The 19,199-nt window shown below is 38.9% G+C and overlaps 1 pseudogene; it reads left to right on the forward strand.

Moving 5' to 3' along the window:
* Window positions 1-14,280: 14,280 nt before the first annotated feature.
* Window positions 14,281-16,816, forward strand: LOC145140810 (putative L-type lectin-domain containing receptor kinase S.7 pseudogene; annotated as a pseudogene).
* The last annotated feature ends 2,383 nt before the right edge of the window (window positions 16,817-19,199 follow it).

Consider the following 19,199-nt stretch of genomic DNA (forward strand, 5'->3'; position numbering starts at 1 on the left):
GAACCTTCTTAAGACCAAGATTAGGACCGCAAACACTTCATAGATGCAAGTTAGGGCTGCAAACCTTTCTTACGATTAAGTACTTTGGCCGTAAACACACCTTTGGCTGTAAACACTTAAGGTGTGGCAGTGAACTCCCTTAAACCAATCATATGTGATTGATACACTCCATTGTGAGTGATTCCTAGTTCCTAGGGATGTTTCCAATACATGATTAGTTGTTATATACACTAATTATATACATATATGTGTTATTATATGCTTATTAGGATCTGTTTGTGCTCGGGATTTCACTTGGCATACTTAGCATCCTATATCGATCTTTCATTCGAATCACTCACTACAGGTGAGTTCATACCCCTAACTTATATTTTAAATGATTTTAAATGCTTTTATGGGGGGGGGAATACAAGTACAAAACATTATAGTTATTGTATCAATCACATGTGATTAATAACTATCAAACAAGTGGATTTCCTTATACTTCAAAACTGTGTTATCAAACAAACTATTTCAAAACATTTTATAAACTGACATCAAGTCATCTATAACCATTCAAATGGTAAAAACTCTTTTATATGCTAAACTCCTTATCAAACTCTTTTAAACTTATATATTGTAAAAATCATGTCTATATAGATATAGTTATATAAATAAGGTTGAAAGGGCTTAGGACTGATAACTCGCTTTATTTCCTGTTCCTTGTTTGGTTGTGGACTTAGGGTATCGGTTGTTTGTCTGAGTGTCATTTAAATCTTAGTTATATATTATGTATATGTGTATAGATATAAAAGTTCTTCCATCACTTCAATACCTTTGGGTAGCAAAGGTGTACAAACATGATCAGTCACTCAAACAACAGTACTAGTAAACTATAATAGGTATAGTTTAGAGGATTACTACTCACTATTTCTAGAACAATGAAACATACAAGAGTCAGTTCATACATGATTCAGTTCAAACATACTATAACGAGAAACAGAAAGAACATATTATACACTAGAACATAGAGACCATACTATACACTAGAACAGAGAGAACATACTATACAAATACAAGAAAAATATAACATTAATGTGAGCCACTACTTCATGGCACGACAACGTACTGTTGTGTCACGTTTTGTAACCAGAGTCTCCTGGAGGGAGAGCATGAATTTGTGTATAGATGTATACGGGATTGACCATCCTACACCTTGATGTTAGCTACAGTGGGACCTGCAGGTCTACGGGTGACGAATGTCATATCATTTCGATGTCTTTGATCGTCGTGTTTTACTAGTCAATCAAGTATGGTCATAATCTCATCACATTTTACCTTAATTAAACAATTAGTTTAAGGTAGTTAGTACATCTGTAGTTACTATATACAATACTACTATACATCGTCATTTTCCCATTACATTCATATTATGATCTTCTCACATAAACGGTAATGTAAACTATTTTCTGGTAATGATAGTCATACTTGGAAAAAACACTCACTTTTACAAAAGAACAAACATACAGAACAGTCGGGTCTTGGTAGAAGACTACATTTCATTAAGTAGAAAATATAGGATTTTCTAGGAGATACAAACATTTACATCAAACACTTACAAACACTTTCATCAAACTTATACAAACAATTGACACTAAAATACTTATGAACTCACCAGCTTTAATGCTGATCTACTCTTTCAAAATAACTTGTATTTTCAGGTCACCAGTAGAGAGCTACACTGGACTAGGTTTTGAGAAGACGGAGCACATTCGAGACTCGTCTTTTATTTTGATTCATATTTTGGTATCTTTCAAACTATACACAGAACACACTTGTATTAAATTATATTATTAATGCAATTGATGATGTTGTTGCTTGTTTTACTATTATGCATTGTTATGATACTGTACATGACGTCCTCCGCCCCTGAACTTTTCTGCCGTTCTGGTTTGGGGGTGTGATAGATTGGTATCAGAGCTTTGTTTATAGTGAATTGAGTATATCAACCCATAAAAGATATACAACTATAAACACATCGGGATTAAAATACTCTCAACAAGAGTTTATACTTTTAAATAATAAAATATTTAACGAAAGTATACATACAAGCATTCAGACTAGGATCAGTGTCATACTAGAACAGAACAAAAGTATTGTGATTGTTGGACAGCACAATTAGGCTTGGGGACATATAATCAGATCTAGGAGTGATATAGTCTGATCAACTATATCTTTCCGAGAAGTTATTAGTGTTGGATAAGGTGTCTAAGTCCATAAGTATATTTGAGATGTACTTGACCCGACCCGGCATGGTCCATTTGGGTTGCACTTCACCCGAACAATTTATATGGATAATCTTTTGAGAATAGTATAAGTTATGATTTATTAATATATTAAAAGTTCTAATATATTAATATGAAATCATATTATATAATTAGTATTGATCTAAAATTAATTTAGAATTAATTTGGAGATCAAAAGTGTGACTAATTAAATATGGACTCTTGTATTTATATAGTTTGGGCTAATGCTTATTTAGAATGGGCTAGGCTTGCATGGTAAGTCCATGGATAGTCCATGGAGCTTTAACCCATGGATCTCATGGAAATGAAAGGTCATGGGTATTAGGGTTTACATGGATGTAACCCTAATCCACCATACTATATAAATGAGTCCTTGGCACTTGAAATTGCACTAGTTTTTGTGTGAGAACTAAGGGTGGTCGATTTCTAGAAGTGTTCTACTATTCTCTCAACTTTCCAAGGTTTGTGGTGATTTGTGACTTCCATTTGAGGCATCCACATTATTGGTGTTAGGCTCTCAAACTCCAAGCAATCAACCACTACTAAAAGGTATGTAACTCTACTAGCTTGTTAAGTTTCAAAGTTCCCCATGCCATGCTAGTTAGGTTAAGAACCTTGGAATAGCAAATTTGCATGTATCTTAGTAAAACATAGATCCAAGGTTTCTAGGGTTGCATGTACACCATAGGAGTGTTAGAATACTCAAAACCCATCAATTAGCATGTTCCTAGGAATGGTTGTGGTGTTGCAGCAAGTTTAAAAACTTACCAACACTACTACAATGAAAACTTTAGAACAAAACATAAACTTAAAATACTATAGGAGTATTTTGTGTTACTATAATTACTTATGTGCAAACTAAAAGGTCTTTACTAGTATGTCAATAGTTGTTGAGTGGATACGTTAAGGTTATATGTGACTAAGGTGTCATAGACTTAGAATTTGTGATCTTTGCTTTACTTCATGTTCCTTGTTTGGTTGTGTACTTAGAGTTAGGGTCACTTATTTGAAGGTCTATTCTATCTTGGTTACATGTGATTGGTATGAACTACGCAAATATTGGAGTAACTGGTAAGGATCATCCTATAATTATCTTAAATAGTACGTCTATTAACTATTTCTTCTACTCCTATTCTCGCGTAGATAACATGGCTGGATTCCATCTCCCCGGCGACCCGTACTTCCCCAACCAAGGAAATGGTGGCTGGCTCGATGCAGAGCCAGAAGAGAATCATGCAATTCCTTTGGATGATGACTTCGCAGAAAACTTCCCGGAGGATTCTAACTCAGAGCCAGAAGTCAATGATTTACCCCTAGTGGCCCCAATCCCAAATCATAACCCTCGTCCGGCTTTTCAAGGCCCGACGCCTTTGTGGGCGGAGAACTTGGGCAGATGGAGTCAAGAACAAGGTCAATCCTTACCCTACAACGGAGACCGAAGCTTCTACAATTTGAGCGAGGGAGGCTCAGCAAACAGAATCCTGCCTATTCTGGTTCGCAGGGTTGCTCGAAATGACGAGCATGGTAGGGCAGCCATCAACCGAGTCATGGAAGTTGATGCCGATTCGGGAGTCAATACAGTCCGCATTCGCCATCTACAAGCTGCTTATGGAAGAACTCTGGACCATAATGAGGTCCTGCAGAGAGAACTTACTGCAACCCAAGATGAAGTCAGGGAACTTCGAGCATGTCAGGCAACGTTCGAAAGGCGTATGTTGGAAATGGAGCGTCATCAGGCAGAATCGAAGGCTCATCCGAGCGGTTCCCGTCGCAAGTAAAGTCTACTCTACTTTGTCTTTTGGATATAATTAGGTCTATGTATAGACCCTAGTGTTAATTTCCCGCTTATTTTAAAAACCTTGAACTTTCAGTCTGTTAGGTCTTAGTGTTGTTAAAATTTTCTAAATTCTGGTGTAATGTAAGACCTACTTCAAGGTCATTTTTCCCGAACTTGTTACATCTTTAATGCCAATATTATTGACAGATATCTAATCTCATAGGAAATATTTATCCAAATGCTTTCATCCTTCTATTGTTAGATCTCTATTACAATCATACTCTCATCTGTTTTGTTGGGCTATGGTGACTTAGTCCATGGATCACTCTCATTTTCTCACTATTGAATGCTTATCAATATCTTCATCTTTGTGAACTTATAGCTACAAGATGCCTCCTCGTAGATCAAACAGGCGCACTACTCCAATAACTCCAGCTCAAACTCCACTACCTCTTCCACAATTCGATCCAGCAGCTATCCAAGCTGCAGTGAATGTGGCTGTTACGGCAGCCCTAGCTCAATTCAGTGCTAGTGGTACTATCGGGAGTGGAACAACTGTGCATTCCACTCAAGGTGATGCTCCAGTGCGCTCTAGAGAGTGCTCGTATAAGGACTTCACCAACTGCAAGCCCAGGACCTTTAATGGGACTGGTGGAATCATTTCCCTCTCGGAATGGTTCGAGAAAACGGAGTCGATTTTCGAGATCTGCTCCTGTCCGGAAGGGAGCAAAGTTAAATTTGCTGCATGCACCTTCGCGGACAGAGCCCTGACGTGGTGGAATAGTCATGTCAAGTCACTAACCCTGATAGTGGCTAATGCTATGGGTTGGGAAGCTCTGAAGGAGCTCATGATTGAAGAGTACTGCCCGAGGGGCGAGGCTCAGAAACTTGAACAGGAACTCTGGAGCCTAACCATGAAGGGCTCCGACATAGTTGCCTACACGGCCAGATTCAGCGATCTGGTGGCACTATGTCCGGGAATGGTCCCTACTGAGGGGAAGAAAGTTGAGAGGTACATCTGGGGGCTGGTGCCTCCATTCTAGGGGAATGTCTTAGCTTCAAACCCCACTACCTTCGACAGTGTCAAGCGATTGGCACAGCGACTCATTGATCATGGAGTCCGAACCCCAACGACGACAACAACCCTGGCCATCCCAGAACCATCCAAGGCCGCTGACAACAAGCGGAAGTTTTGGGATAACAAGAAGAACAAAGCGGCGCAGAACTCTGCCAAAAAGCAGCAGGTCGTGGCTGTTCATGCCGCGATAGCACCTACTACCACTGTGCCGATGAAGCAGTATGCGGGAAGCTTGCCCAAGTGCAACAAGTGCAGCTTCCACCACAATGGACCCTGCCGGGAAATGCAATGTGTAAACTGCAACAGGAAAGGGCACACTGCCCGTTTCTGCAAAGCTCCGGCTAGGCCAATCACCCAAGTCCCCGGCGTTGGTGTGGGCCAGGCTTGCTACGGATGTGGCGAGGTGGGTCACTACAAGAGGAACTGCCCGAAGGCAGGGAACGCGGGTGGAGTGGGAAGAATTTTGGCTATAGGCCACGAGGAAGCGGTAACATACCCTACAGTGGTCACCAGTACGTTTCTCCTCGATAACTCATATGTATGCATACTGTTTGATAGTGGAGCGGAGAGGAGTTGCGTGAACCAGAAATTTGAACACTTAAACAACAATCATGCACACTTAAAGAACCGTTCACTGTAGAAATGGCTAACGGAAAGACTGAGAGCACTAGCTTCATATACATAGGATGTAACCTAACTCTAGATATCCATTCATTTTCAATCGACCTCATGCCGGTCTCCATTAAAAGTTTCGACGTCATTATCGGCATGGATTGGTTGAGTTTGCATCGTGCCGACATCATGTGTTTTGAGAAGGTCGTTCGTCTTAATCTACCGTCTAACGAAACCCTAGTCATCTACAGCGACAAACCAGGCACGAACCTTTGTATCATCTCGATCATACAAGCCCATAAGTACTTACGAAAGGAATGTCATTGCATTCATTGCTCATGTTGTCGATATGAGCCAAGAGACGAAAGACATAAAGAACATCCCAGAAGTACGCGACTTTCCCGACATCTTTCCAGAAGAACTACCAGGATTACCACCACAGCGTCAAGTCGAGTTCAGAATCGACTTAGTTCCAGGGCCTACCCTAGTAGCCAAATCGCCCTATCGTCTAGCACCAGCTGAGATGCAGAAGCTATCCAGTCAACTTAACGAACTGCTCAGCAAGGGCTTTATTAGGCCAAGCTTCTCACCCTGGGGAGCACCGGTCTTGTTCGTGAAGAAGAAAGACGGATCGTTCCGTATGTGCATCGACTACAGAGAACTAAACAAGCTTACCGTCAAGAATCGTTACCCTCTACCTAGCATAGACGATTTGTTCGACCAACTGCAAGGGGCGAATTACTTCTCAAAGATTGATCTGAGATCCGGGTATCACCAGTTACGAGTGCTAGAGGAGGATGTTCCCAAGACATCCTTCCAAACTCGTTATGGACACTACGAGTTTGTAGTGATGCCTTTTGGATTGACCAATGCACCCGCAGTATTCATAGACTTAATGAATAGGGTGTGTCATCCTTACTTGGATCAGTTCGTCATTGTATTCATCGATGACATACTTACCTACTCTCAAAGTAAGGAGGAGCATAGTCAACATCTACCACATGTCTTAGAAACATTACGATCAGAGAATCTCTACATGAAGTTCTCTAAGTGCGAATTTTGGATTCGAAGAGTCGAATTCTTGGGTCACGTTGTTAGCGAAGAGGGAATTCAAGTGGACCCTTCCAAAATAAAGGCAATTGCGAACTGGTCAGCACCGAAGACGCCAACAGAAATTCGTTAATTTCTAGGCCTCGCTGGCTACCATCGCAGGTTCATTAAGAACTTCTCTAGGATCGCGAAACCGCTTACTTCATTGACCCATAAAGGTGTGGCCATTGACTAGGAAGAGAAACAAGAAAAAGCGTTCCAAACGCTGAGGCGAGCCTTATGCAGCGCACCGATACTATCCCTCCTAGAAGGGATAGAAGACTTCGTGGTTTATTGTGATGCATCCAACCAAGGGCTTGGTTGTGTTCTTATGCAACGACGTAAGGTCATCGCCTATGCCTCAAGACAGCTAAAGATACACGAAGTCAACTACACCACACACGATCTTGAGTTAGGAGCAGTGGTATTTGCTCTGAAGATCTGGAGACACTACTTGTATGGTACTAAAAGCACTATCTTTACAGGCCACAAGAGCCTTCAACATATATTCGACCAGAAAGAGCTCAACATGAGACAACGACGGTGGGTCGAGCTACTCGGTGACTACGAATGCGAAATTTGTTATCATCCCGGCAAAGCCAACATAGTAGCTGACGCCCTAAGTCGGAAAGAATACTCTGGTCATAGAGTCAAATCATTGACTATGACTATCCATTCGCATCTGTCCAAATAGATTTAGGAGGCTCAGCTAGAAGCCTTGAAACCTGAAAATGTGGCGAGTGAATCCGTAAGAGGGATGGATAAAAACTTGGAAGTCAAGGGTGGCGGAGCCTTATATCTCATGGATCGGATCTGGACACCGAGGCACGGTGGTTTCAGAGACTTGGTCATGACTGAAGCGCACAACACTCGATATTTCGTCCACCCAGGTTCAGATAAGATGTATCTGGATCTCAAAAAGTTATACTGGTGGCCTAACATGAAAGCAGAGATTGCTACCTTTGTGAGCAAGTTCCTTACTTGCGCCAAGGTTAAGGTCGAATACCAGAAACCCTCAGGTTCACTTCAATAACTGGAGATACCGGAATGGAAGTGGGAGCGGATCACAATGGACTTCATAACCAAGTTGCCCAAGACATCTGGTGGTATCGATACCATATGGGTGATCGTAGACAGGTTAACAAAGTCCGCACACTTCCTGCCTATCAAAGAAACTAACAAGTTGGAGAAACTAACAAGAACCTAGATTAGGCAGATTGTACGACTGCATGGTGTTCCCATATCCATTATCTCTGATAGAGATAGTAGATTCACTTCAACATTCTGGCAGTCGCTACAAGGTTCCCTAGTAACTAGGCTGGACATGAGTACAACCTACCATCCGCAAACCGACGGACAAAGAGAGAGGACTATTCAAACCTTGGAAGATATGTTGCGAGCCTGTGTGATAGACTTTGGGAAGGCATGGGATACTCATTTACCCCTTTTCGAGTTCTCCTACAATAACAGTTATCACACGAGCATAAAGGCTGCTCCATTTGAAGCCCACTATGGCCGAAAGTGCAGATTCCCTCTGTGCTGGGCTGAGGTGGGTGACACACAGTTAGCTAAAGGACGTGTTCCTGACAGCACTCTCACAGGTCCGGAGATCATACGGGAAACGACAGAGAAGATCGTTCAGATTCGTGAACGATTGAAAGCCTCTAGAGACCGACAGAAAAGCTACGCAGACAAGAGAAGGAAACCTTTGGAATTCCAGGTTGGTGACCGTGTTCTTTTGAAGGTCTCACCCTGGAAGGGCTTGATACGCTTCGGAAAGCGTGGAAATCTAAATCCAAGATACGTAGGGCCTTTTGAGATCATCGCTAGAATCGGCCCTATAGCTTACAAACTCAAACTACCTCAAGAACTTAGTAACGTACACCCTACTTTCCACGTTTCGAACTTGAAAAAGTGTCTATCCGATGAGACTCTTGTAATCCCACTCGACGAGATCGATATCAACGAGAGCCTCAACTTCGTGGAAGAACTAGTAGAGATAATGGACCGAGAGGTCAAGCAAAAGAAGCAAAGCCGTATCCTGATAGTGAAGGTTCGTTGGAATGCCAAGCGGGGACCTGAATTCACTTGGGAGCGCGAGGATCAAATCAAACTGAAATATCCTAATCTTTTTACTTAGTTATCTGTAATTGCTTAAACTCTAATTTCGGGACGAAATTCTCTCTAACGGGGGGATGATGTGACAACCCGAAATTTTTATCTTGTAAAGCCATTCAATTCAATCAAAATTCATACTTGTTTCTGCTATCTTTTAGCATTGTTAGGGGTCTGTTTGAGTGTTCTAAGCCTAGTACATTCAAGGATTGGGTGTTAGGAAGTATCTACTAAAGTTCATTGTGTTGCATTTAAGCCGGAAAACTCCATCACAAGGAGTTTACGGCCACAAATTAGAATTTACGGCCGTAAACTCTTTTTGGTCGTGAACTCTTCTCTTTAAGTATGATTTTCCTTCATTTTTCTTGGCTTCTCACATCTCCAAGTCAAGAACTCTCATTTCTCTCTCAAGTATCATCAAGATCACTTCCAATTCTCGACAAAGTTGTAAGTGATTCTTTCTTTATTAGTTGATATCCTTCTTGATCTAGTAAAACCCTATGATTTCATCCGCGAATTCATCTCTTTTGGGTTAGATCTTCAAATCATCAAGAACACCAAGAACACACACTAGTTCTTTGGGCCGTAAACACCCCTTCAAGCTTCCAAAACGTAAGTATCCTTTCCATATACTAGTTATCCATTAGAAGCTCTTGAATTATAACCAAGAATCAACCATTTTAGCATGAACATCAAGATTTTACGGCCGTAAACTCTCCCTTTGGCCGTAAACCCTTCTTATGATCATGATGTTGGCCGTGAACCTTCTTAAGACCAAGATTAGGACCACAAACACTTCATAGATGCAAGTTAGGGCTGCAAACCTTTCTTACGATTAAGTACTTTGGCCGTAAACACACCTTTGGCTGTAAACACTTAAGGTGTGGCAGTGAACTCCTTTAAACCAATCATATGTGATTGATACACTCCATTGTGAGTGATTCCTAGTTCCTAGGGATGTTTCCAATACATGATTAGTTGTTATATACACTAATTATATACATATATGTGTTATTATATGCTTATTAGGATCTGTTTGTGCTCGGGATTTCACTTGGCATACTTAGCATCCTATATCGATCTTTCATTCGAATCACTCACTACAGGTGAGTTCATACCCCTAACTTATCTTTTAAATGATTTTAAATGCTTTTATGGGGGGGGGAATACAAGTACAAAACATTATAGTTATTGTATCAATCACATGTGATTAATAACTATCAAACAAGTGGATTTCCTTATACTTCAAAACTGTGTTATCAAACAAACTATTTCAAAACATTTTATAAACTGACATCAAGTCATCTATAACCATTCAAATGGTAAAAACTCTTTTATATGCTAAACTCCTTATCAAACTCTTTTAAACTTATATAATGTAAAAATCATGTCTATATAGATATAGTTATATAAATAAGGTTGAAAGGGCTTAGGACTGATAACTCGCTTTATTTCCTGTTCCTTGTTTGGTTGTGGACTTAGGGTATCGGTTGTTTGTCCGAGTGTCATTTAAATCTTAGTTATATATTATGTATATGTGTATAGATATAAAAGTTCTTCCATCACTCCAATACCTTTGGGTAGCAAAGGTGTACAAACATGATCAGTCATTCAAACAACAGTACTAGTAAACTATAATAGGTATAGTTTAGAGGATTAGTACTTACTATTTCTAGAACAATGAAACATACAAGAGTCAGTTCATACATGAGTCAGTTCAAACATACTATAACGACAAACAGAAAGAACATACTATAACGAGAAACAGAAAGAACATATTATACACTAGAACATAGAGAACATACTATACACTAGAATAGAGAGAACATACTATACAAATACAAGAAAAATATAACATTAATGTGAACCACTACTTCATGGCACAAAAATGTAATGCTGTGTCATGTTTTGTAACCAGGGTCTCCTGGAGGGAGAGCATGAATTTGTGTATAGATGTATACGGGATTGACCATCCTACACCTTGTTGTTAGCTACAGTGGGACCTGCAGGTCTACGGGTGACGAATGTCATACAATTTCAACGTTTTTGATCGTCGTGTTTTACTAGTCAATCAAGTATGGTTATAATCTCGTCACATTTCACCTTAATTAAACAATTGGTTTAAGGTAGTTAGTACATCTATAGTTACTATATACAATACTACTGTACATCGTCATTTTCCCATTACATTCATATTGTGATCTTCTCACATAAACGGTAATGTAAACTATTTTCTGGTAATGATAGTCATACTTGGGAAAACACTCACTTTTACAAAAGAACAAACATACAGACCAGTCGGGTCTTAGTAGAAGACTACATTTCATTAAGTAGAAAATATAGGATTTTCTAGGAGATACAAACATTTACATCAAACACTTACAAACACTTTCATCAAACTTATACAAACAATTGACACTAAAATACTTATGAACTCACCAGCTTTAATGCTGATCTACTCTTTCAAAATAACTTGTATTCTCAAGTCACCAGTAGACAGGTACACTAGACCAGGTTTTGAGAAGACGGAGCACATTCGAGACTCGTCTTTTATTTTGATTCATATTTTGGTATCTTTCAAACTATACACAGAACACACTTGTATTAAATTATATTATTAATGTAATGGATGATGTTGTTGCTTGTTTTACTATTATGCATTGTTATGATACTGTACATGACGTCCTCCGCCCCCGAATGTTTCTGTCGTTCTGGTTTGGGCGTGTGACTGATTGGTATCAGAGCTTTGTTTATAGTGAATTGAGTATATCAACCCATAAAAGATATACAACTATAAACACATCGGGATTAAAATACTCTGACCAAGACTTTATACTTTTAAATAATAAAATATTTAACTAAAGTATACATACAGGCATTCATACTAGGATCAGTGCCATACTAGAACAAAACAAAAGTATTGCGATTGTTGGACAACATAATTAGGCTTGGGGACATATAATCAGATCTGGGAGTGATATAGCCTGATCAACTATATCTTTCCGAGAAATGATTAGCATGTGCCTAGGAATGGTTGTGGTGTTGCAGCAAGTCTAAAAACTTACCAACACTACTACAATGAAAACTTTAGAACAAAACATAAAATTAAAATATTATAGGAGTATTTTGTGTTACTATAATTACTTATGTGCAAACTAAAAGGTCTTTACTAGTATGTCAATAGTTGTTGAGTGGATACGCTAAGGTTATATGTGACTAAGGTGTCATAGACTTAGAATCTGTGATCTTTGCTTTACTTCTTGTTCCTTGTTTGGTTGTGGACTTAGAGTTAGGGTCACTTATTCGAATGTCTATTCTATCTTGGTTACATGTGATTGGTATGAACTACGCAAATATTGGAGTATCTGGTAAGGATCATCCTATAATTATCTTAAATAGTACGTCTATTAACTATTTCTTTTACTCCTATTCTCGCGTAGATAACATGGTTGGATTCCATCTCCCCGGCGACCCGTACTTCCCCAACCAAGGAAATGGTGGTTGGCTCGATGCAGAGCCAGAAGAGAATCATGCAATTCCTTTAAATGATGACTTCGCAGAAAACTTCCCGGAGGATTCTGACTCAGAGCCAGAAGTAAATGATTTACCCCTAGTGGCCCCATTCCCAAATCCTAACCCTCGTCCGGCTTTTCAAGGCCCGACGCCTTTGTGGGCGGAGAACTTGGGCAGATGGAGTCAAGAACATGGTCAACCCTTACCCTACAACGGAGACCGAAGCTTCTACAATTTGAGCGAGGTAGGCTCAGCAGACAGAATCCTGCCTATTCTGGTTCGCAAGGTTGCTCGAAATGACGAGCAGGGTAGGGCAGCCATCAACCGAGTCATGGAAGTTGATGCCGATGCGGGAGTCAATACAGTCCGCATTCGCCATCTACAAGCTGCTTATGGAAGAACTCTGGACCATAATGAGGTCCTGCAGAGAGAACTTACTGCAACCCAAGCTGAAGTCAGGTAATTTCGAGCACGTCAGGCAACGTTCGAAAGGCGTATGTTGGGATTTCATATGCTTATTAGGATCTTTTTGTCCGCCAATACCAACATGATTTTGATGGGGTGTGGTTTTGTTATTTGCTGAGATGGAAGAATAGTAATGACCATAGTAACTATTTTATAAAGCCTTATCATAACAGTGAAAAACTATTTAATTGATTCATGTACCCAATCGATTTCCATTGTTACAATCCTCGACAACAAACTATGTTATCATATATGGCAACATATAATGAACAAAATCTATTAATGTTTTCACATTATCTTCGTCAAGTAGCTCCAAACATTACTTAGTTCATATTATTTGAAAGACAACCTGATATGCTATATGCTAAACGTAATTTTACCACCACCAAATTAACAAACCCAAAATGGGGTTACTAGAAAATGTATCCAAAAACCGATTCATGAAAAATATACTTCAAGACACTATGAGCTTTCTTTCATGTTCCTCCACTACAAGAAAATATTTTAAATGTTTCATTTTGTGACTAGCAATTAAGATTGAAAAAAATTGTGTGATAATAAGAAAACAAGATTGAAAATAGTTAACATTGTAGGTGTTTACTAGACCTAACATCATAAAATTAAATAGTCGATGACATCATGAAAACCTGTTCAACAATTTTGCAAATTGTTAGCAGAATAATTTTTTGTGAAAAAATTATTTCGCTAATTATAATGATTTTGTAAGGGCATCTCCAACCCACCTCAAACTCTATTTTTCCCTCATTTCTTCATCCATTCTTCTCCAACCCTATCTCATTTTTGGAGATATGAATAGTCCCCATATATGGGGGAATACTATTCATATCTCCAAAAAATTGAGGTGAAGTTTGGTTGCCAATTTTAGTCTCTTTCATTTTTATTTTATACATTTCTAGTTTATTTTATCTACTAATTATAATTTAAATGCAATATTTAATATTTATAATATCATGTTACATACTAATTTATATTAATTAATCATAAATATAGAGTTTAATTAGTAGATGGGTATATTTGACAATATATATAAGTTATAAAAATGGAATATTCTAGGAATATATTTTTTGGGTAAAAAATAAGATAGAAAATGGAGTAGGGTTGGATATGAAACACTATTTACTCTATTTTTTACTTCATTTACCGGGAAAAATGAAGATGAATTGGAAAGGGTCTAAAAACCATTTTCATGAAATGGGTGACTCCCTTGTGATAGAATACGTCATATTTTGGAAATTTTGTTAATAACTAATAACACTATCAAATTTTAGTTTCGAGCAAAATGTCTCAATATGATGCCGTTTTGCACTATACACAATTACATTTCATTATCATTTCATCATATATAAACCTTTGCAATATAATCCTGTTGACAAACCCATCCATTCTAACCCTCTCTTTCTAACCGTTTAAAACCTATTCCTCCGCCGCGACCACCATCGCCACCGCCACCGTCTCCACTCAGCCCCGTCTGAACTTTGGATAATCTTCATCATGAACCCAAGAAAACACCTTGTTTTCTTGATCATTTTCACCTTCAATCTCGCAGTTGACCCATCAATGGCGTCTTCACACAACACCACCATCGAATTCCAATCTTTCCCTCCCCAAAACTTCACCCTCCTCGGTGAGTCCTACCTCCGTCATGGCGTCGCCGGACTCACTCTCGAGTCCAACTTACTCGCATCCTCCTCCGGCACTATCATGTACACCACACCAGTCCGTTTCTCCAGCAACCGCACCAACTCCTCCGCTTCATTCTCCACAAGATTCTCCTTCTCCATTGTAAACCTCAACCCTTTATCCCCAGTCGGCGACGGACTCACCTTCTTCATCTCGCCGGAAAACCGCACTCTCGGGTCCCCCGGCGGCTACTTGGGTCTTGTGGATTCGTCACGATTAACTAAAAACAAATTCATCGCAATCGAATACGACACCCGGCTTGACCCACACTTCAATGACCCAAATAATAACCATGTCGGGTTAGATATCGATAGCTTGAATTCGATCAAAACAGCAGATTGCATGGATGCTGGAATCGATTTAAGAACTGGGATTTCCTTCACTTCATGGATTGATTACGATCACGGTCAAAAGAATCTCAAGGTGTTCTTGACGCGTTCACGTTTCAAACCCAATAACCCGCTTTTAAACATGGATATCGATCTTTCCAGCTATTTTCAAGAACATATGTATTTGGGGTTTTCAGCATCAACCGAAGGAAGCACAGAGACCCATTTGATCAAACACTGGAAGTTCAAATCGTATGGGGTCGAATACTTCAATCCAAGAATCAACAACCCACACAATGTTACAGATAACACCATCTTCACGAGCCCTCTGATTGGGTTCCGGGTTGATTCTCACATCAAACAGTATCGTAAATTGATCCAATTAGGTCTTGAAGTTTCCGGCACGGTCTTCGTATTCGCGATTCTTGCTCTCTTCGGGTACATTTCGGTGAAGAAATGGAGGGAAATTAAAACAGAGATTAACATAAAATCAGAGGTAACACGAAACCCAAGGCAATTTAGTTACAGAGAGCTCAAGATCGCCACTAATGACTTCCATCCAAGTCGCATCATCGGAAGTGGCTCATTCGGCACAGTTTACAAAGCGTTTATGCTATCGTCGGGAACCACCGCAGCTGTGAAAAGATCTACAAGTTCCTGCGACGCCAAAACGGAATTCTTCGCTGAATTATCAGTAATCGCTTGCTTAAGACACAAAAATCTTGTTCCTCTACAAGGATATTGCATCGAAAAGGGCGAATTGTTACTCGTTTACGAGCTCATGCCTTACGGAAGCATCGACAATGTGTTGTATCAAGACACCCACCACTGGGGTTTCTTAAAATGGCACCAACGATACAATATCGCAATCGGGTTAGCCTCAGCCTTAGCTTATCTTCATCAAGAATGTGATAAACTGGTGATCCACAGAGACATAAAATCGAGTAATGTCATGTTGGATGCTAACTTCAATGCCCGATTAGGCGATTTCGGGTTAGCTCGGTTGATTGAGCACGATAAAAGCCCTATTTCGACTCTTACAGCTGGAACTGTCGGCTATTTGGCTCCTGAGTATCTTCATTATGGAAAAGCTACTGATAAAACAGACGTTTACAGCTACGGCGTGGTGGTGCTGGAGGTTTGCTGTGGGCGGAGGCCGATTGAGAAGGAAAGTGATGGTGATGATATGGTGAATTTGGTGGATTGGGTGTGGGAGATGTACACGAAAAATCAGATCTTGGAAGCCATTGATAAGCGGCTTATTGGGCAGTTTGATGAAGAAGAAGGTAAGAGGCTTTTGATGGTGGGGTTGAGCTGTGCGAACCCTGTTAGTGAAATGAGGCCGTCCATGAGGCGGGTGTTGCAGATACTGAACCATGAAGTTGATGAGATGGTGATCCCCAAATTCAAACCTAAGTTGAGTTTTTCAAATAGTCTACCGATGAGTCTTGATGATATTGTGTCTAGTTTGGACGGAGATGAAGTCGAAGAAGAAGAAGAAGAAGAACAAGAGGAGGAAGAAGAAGAAGAAGAAGATGGTGGTGGCGGTGGTTGTAAGACGCCTGATAGAAGTAAAACGCCATGTGAGATGCAGGATAGAGCTTGTAAGACGCCTGATACAGATCTTGATAGTCCATTCGAGATATGTATCGATGGGTCTCAAGTTTAGGGGGTTAACGAAAATGATTTTGTTGATTTGTTTGTGACGTGTGTATATATTCTGATTTTGATCATGTGTTGGAAGATTGATAGACCGTTTGTTCAATAAATAGGTCAATTCTTACCCTTGGCCTTGAATCCTTAATGGTAGAAAAGTCTTTTTACTACTTTTATATAAAACTTCTTTTTCCAAGACTAGAGAAGTTCCGCTAGGGTATTGAAAGGAGATCGAGTAACATCTTATTATGTTAATTAATATTACTATAATAAATAAATCGGTATATTTAATAGACCTGTGATGTCAAATATTCATAAATAAAAATAGGTCATATCGCAAACTTTCATTCAATTCCATGATGAGATGAAAAAAAAACACCACCTCCGTAAGGAACGGAAACTAATAACATGAAAGAAATCACACTTCTTCAAGAATCGTCCAATCCATTTCGTAATTGGTTGATCTAGTAGTGAAGATTTCCCAGCTTTGCGGGGGTTGGTAATCCAAGTCAAAACTAACGATGAAGTTCCAAATTAGTCGAGAAAATCCCCTCAAGTGACAACATATAACTCTTGTGTGGTTTCAACCGAATCCAACATCTGAATAATATTCTGATGCTTTCACTTCTTCAAGATCTACAAAAAAATAGGCATCATGATTGAACAAGAAACATACAATTGATGGAATAAAACAAATAACAATGTGCTTCGGTTTTTAGTAAAAAAATCAAATAAATTGTTGAAAACAAAAATCAGCAGGTGTAAAATCAAAGTACATTGGTAGTTAGTGTTTCTTTTTTGGAAAAAAAAAATCAAAACAAATTTTAAAAAAATAGGAAAAAAACTATAAATTGAAAGTATAGTGCTATTTACTGCATTTATAACCAAAAAATAGAAAATGAACTGAATGTAAATGTATGTTGGTTTTTTGTTAAAGAAATTAAAAGAAATTGAAAAAAAAAATACATACAAATGCAAAGTACATTGCTATTTAGCACATTTTACTCCTAAAAATGGAGAATGTAACTAAGGGCATTGAAGTTAACTTTTTGGAAAAAAATCAAAAGAAATTATGAAAAGTACATTGCTATTTAGTGTATTTGATACCTAAATATAAAATATTGTCCTTATCATCTCAAGCTGAATAATAACACATTAAATTACCATTTTCTCCTCTTCTTTCCGAATCTTTATGACCTCCGAAGGCTACTTGCTAACCATCTTTTCAAGTTCTGGCATTTTTTCGGCCTTTTCGCCTGGGGTAAATTTTGTCATCAAGTAATAACATGTAAAATGAGAATATTGCCCCCAAATGAATTTATAAAAAAATTCCCTTCCTATGACCATCTTCGTGTCTTCGGTTGCCTATGTTTTCCTCACATCGATGCCCCACACAAACTCTCTCCTCGATCCACCCCTACATATTTCTTGGCTACCCTACCAATCACAAAGGCTACCGTTGTCTCAGTTTTGACACAAATAAAATTATCATTTCTCATCATGTAACTTTTGACGAAACAATTTTTCATTTTGGTTCCATGACACCAAATAAAGCTCCATCCTACTCTTTTTTGATGATACCAATCCTCTTATTGGCATACTCTTGCACATTATATTAGCTTCTGATAACTCCTGTTGTAGGGCACTTGTGATCCTAAAAATGAAAGAATTAATAAGTAAAAGTACTATAAATCAAGAAATAAAAACCATTTTTTTATCAATAATATAACATACCTGTCAACGACATATAAACCTTTCAAAATGAAATAAGATAAAGTTCATCACCATTGTAATACGGAAATGAAAATTCACAATACACCAATCCTCTTTAATACTACACAAGTCTTAATTAGATTTCAAAACACATCATTAGAGTAAGTTTTAGCTTGTAAACCATTGAACCCATTCACTAAATGTTTTTGTTTTCAAATTTTACCCAATTGTGAAATCAACTCATTTGCTCATAAAAATACTGACCAAAATGAAAGTAAAGTTATAACCTTGTTGTATGTCAAATGAGCGATGATCCAAAAGTTTTTTTAACAATGTTAGCATTCCCAGTAATATTAGATGACCAGGAAGTGCTCAGACATGTTGGTTGTCAGGTTGACTTTTGACAGCTGATTCGATAGGCACCCAAAATTTGTTAATCATAGTTTTTAAACCTTAATTTTTAAATAGATATATCAATTCGAAATAATAAATAACCCATAAGTGAAGAGTTTACCAGAATCTGATCCCCATATAGACGAATGGGCCACTTCTTCTGCCTCCCAATAATACTCAGAGGGGAGAGCTCCGGCCAGGCAGCACACAACCCCATAATCAATAGCCCTGGGACCAAACCTGTGATCAACCACCGCCAACAAAGAAAATTTTATTCGCCTATATACAATGTAATGCCTAGTTCCTGCTTTTGGAAGAAGGAGAAGCTTGGTGCAAGGTGGTGATTCAAGTAGGAGCCTTCAGATCTTGATTCTTTGCTCCATTTCCAGCCTATTTCGGGTATAAAGTCCTAACCTTGCTTAATATTTATTTAGATCTCTTTTTGGGGCTAGTTTGCATGATTTAGCCAAGTT

The sequence above is a fragment of the Lactuca virosa genome, chromosome 9 (assembly GCF_052849685.1).
Source record: "Lactuca virosa cultivar CGN04683 chromosome 9, Lactuca_virosa_CGN04683_v6, whole genome shotgun sequence".
Taxonomy (NCBI): domain Eukaryota; kingdom Viridiplantae; phylum Streptophyta; class Magnoliopsida; order Asterales; family Asteraceae; genus Lactuca; species Lactuca virosa.